This window comes from Triticum dicoccoides, chromosome 4A (assembly GCF_002162155.2).
Source record: "Triticum dicoccoides isolate Atlit2015 ecotype Zavitan chromosome 4A, WEW_v2.0, whole genome shotgun sequence".
NCBI lineage: Eukaryota > Viridiplantae > Streptophyta > Magnoliopsida > Poales > Poaceae > Triticum > Triticum dicoccoides.
In genome coordinates, this window is record NC_041386.1 from 584,024,133 (window position 1) to 584,027,499 (window position 3,367).

Here is a 3,367-nt window from a genome sequence, read left to right on the forward strand (position 1 = left end):
AACACCATCAGAGCTTTAATCTCGGTGGCAGCAAATAACAAGTGGAAGTTGTTTCAGCTAGATGTGAAGAATGCATTTCTTCATGGAGATTTGAAAGAAGAAGTTTATATGGAGATTCCACCAGGGTTCAGTGGGCCTGAGACAATGGGTAAAGTGTGTAGATTGAAGAAATCACTTTATGGACTTAAACAGTCACCAAGGGCTTGGTTTGGGAGATTTTGCAAGGAAGTCTGCACTTTGGGTTTTCGACAAAGCAATGCTGACCATACCCTTTTCTTTAAGCACCACGGAAATAAAACTGTCGTATTGGTCGTATATGTTGATGACATTGTGATCACAGGGAATGATGATGTGGAGATAAAGAACTTGAAGAAAATGTTGGCGAAATCATTTGAAGTCAAAGACCTTGGCTTCCTCCACTTCTTCCTGGGAATAGAAGTAGCTTATGGAGCTCAAGGTATCTATCTCTCTCAAAGGAAATATGTGCTTGATCTTCTCGCTGAAACTAGGATGCTTGAAAGTAAACCAGCTGCCACACCAATTGAACCAAACCTTCGTATTACAGCCAATTCAGGAGAACCTGTTGATAGGGGGAGATACCAGAGACTTGTGGGACGTTTAATTTATCTATCCCATACTAGACCAGACATTGCATATGCCGTGAGCCTGGTGAGTAGATATATGCATGATCCTCGATCAGGTCATCTAGATGCAGTAAATAGAATTCTGCGGTATCTCAAAGGTTGTCCTGGAAAAGGAATTCTCCTTTCCAACCATGGGCATCTAGAAGTTGAGGGATACACAGACGCTGATTGGGCTGGGTGCTTGGATGACAGGAGATCCACTTCAGGTTATTGCGTCTTCGTGGGAGGAAATTTAGTCAGTTGGAGGAGTAAGAAGCAAAGTGTTGTCGCCAGATCCATGGCAGAAGCAGGGCTGCGATCCATGGCTTCAGGGCTATGTGAGTTGTTATGGCTTCGATTATTATTAACTGAACTTCGGTTGTTTAAAGGAGGACCACTCAGGCTCCATTGTGATAATCAAGCCGCAATCAACATTGTCAACAATCCGGTTCAGCATGATAGAACAAAACATATCGAAATTGATAGACATTTTATTAAGGAGAAACTTGATGAGGGAGTACTTCAAGTAGGTTTTGTTAAAACTGGAGACCAACTTGCTGATGTATTAACAAAGGGCGTGAGTGTTGTATCCTTCTTTAAGTTGTGTGGCAAGATGGGGCTCTTAGACATTTTCACCCCATCTTGAGGGGGAGTGTTGTGAGGAGTTAGTTGCAAATAGGAAAGTGAGAAGGGTTAAAATGTAAATGTAGTTTGTATATACTGAGACAAGGAGGAATGAATCGGGAGATAAGGTTCTTCCAGAAATCCCTAGCTTCCCCCCTTAGCTTCCTGACTAGAGAAGAGAAATCCACAAAATCCAACAACATCTTACACTGAAACATAGCACTAAAACATGTATCCATTTTGGCATCCAGCTACTTAGCACTATCTTCAAGCCATGTTCCGCATAATACATGGATGTGTATCTCCTCAGAATAATATCTGCGAAGCAAAGGTGCAAAGTTCAATGCAGTTATACTAAAATACACAAATTGATCTCATGCTGAAAAGAAAGAAATGAAACACGCAAAAAAGAAACTGATGTAAATGAATGTTGCACCCAAGAAAAAAGGAATTAATGGTACTGAACTTTTACTTGTTAATCAGCCTGTAGCATCTTCTAAAGAAATTTGGATTATCCTCGCCTCGAGCGTAATAAGCAAACCCTCTCTTTGTTACTAATTTCAGAAATGAGTGGAATCAACAATAATGGTGGGGATACTGGAATGTGGTAACTACAATGAAACTTGAGTTTCTTTCAGAAAAGACTAACTACAATGAAATTTGAGTTTCTTTCGGAAGGGAGTGGCGCGGGAGATAGTTTCACCTTTCTAACATACTTTCAGTTAAGTTTGGTACCCTCTGAACCCACCCAGAGCAAATAGCACTACAGAATATCCATGACATTAAAGTATCCAAACTGCTAAGAGTATGATGTGACGCTGTGGAGTCCATCTATTATTTGTACTACCAGAAATGCGTTAATTGGTCACATACACTAATTGTGTCACATGCTTTCTGGCAGCCTCTCTGAACAGCAATGACAACAATCCATGAAAAAGAGCACATCACCATTATGCAAACTGAATTTTTTTTCCTTACCAGAAACTGTCTGTCTGTGCCTAGACTGCATGGCCCATCACCAATGCCGCAAGGGTTTGATGGGGATATGGGCAATCTTGGGTGCATTGGTTAACTTGATTAAGATCCTGCTTGACCAAGTGTGCCTTCTTGAGCTGTGAAACGAGCACAATATGGACTTCTCTACTGCTGATTTTTTAACTGAATTTCACACACCAAACATGGAGCAACTTGTGTCAACAGCACTGCCTACCTGACCACCTGACCACCACATAAAAAATCAGTAATTACATCACTTACCAGGCATTTCATCAGGACCAGCGCAGCAAGACTGCAGCTTGATGGAAAGGTGGTGGAGCACCGGAGGCAGATCCGCAGATGCGTGTCTTATCCCCATCAGAGGCAACAGGAAGGACATGCGGCGACACGCGGAGTGGACCTACGGTGGCGCTGCTCGGTGCCGGTCGAGGAGCAGCGGCCCGCGGCTCCTCCCGTCCCGTGGACCTGCAATGGGACGGAGAGGAAGATGAGCAGCGGCGAGGCAGGAAGAGGAGCTCGCTCGCCGTATCGCCGCCGCTGACCCTTTTTTTTTTTTTTTGATAACTCGCTGACCGTTTATTTGGTCGAGAGGAAAACTACTATGGGCCGCTCCTGATTTCTGTGGCTGCTACGGGCTGAATTTGGAGAGGAAGTGATCCAGGCTCTGGGCCCAATTTTAGTGGGAAGGGAGGCCCTAGAAAGCAGAATTAGTTTTTCTAGAAAAGAAAAGGAACCGCATCATCAACATTGAAATCATACGTCACTCCTCGGATTTTGCTTTCTGTAAATTTAGCCATGAATTTAGGAGCTCGAACTTCGAAGCTCACAACTTAGCGAAGTATACTTTATCTCTCGGGGATGGCCACCATGTGTGGTTGGGACACCATAGAGACCTTCCCTCCGTCCCTGTAAACATTGTGACGAATTAATAAAAGCTTCATAAGGTTGTTTAAAAAAAGAATAATTAGATTACATTCAGTCCAAGCTTGCTCATGAATAATGGAATTTCAACTTTGAAGCTCATAATCTCATCAAGCATGCGTCTTTGCTAGGTATAGGTCGGGCTCTACCTTATAGCCCAATTATTTTACCTGTAAACATTACTATTACCTAATAAAGTTTGG

The 3,367-nt window shown here is 42.9% G+C and overlaps 1 long non-coding RNA gene across 1 annotated transcript; it reads right to left on the bottom strand.

Annotated features, from left to right (window-relative positions):
- Positions 1-338: 338 nt before the first annotated feature.
- LOC119286986 lies at positions 339-2,815 on the bottom strand. The gene is made up of 3 exons (XR_005140719.1): positions 2,505-2,815; positions 2,226-2,405; positions 339-1,565 (listed from the first exon to the last, which is right to left on the bottom strand). It is a non-coding gene; the product is annotated as an uncharacterized LOC119286986 (long non-coding RNA).
- Positions 2,816-3,367: the final 552 nt, after the last annotated feature.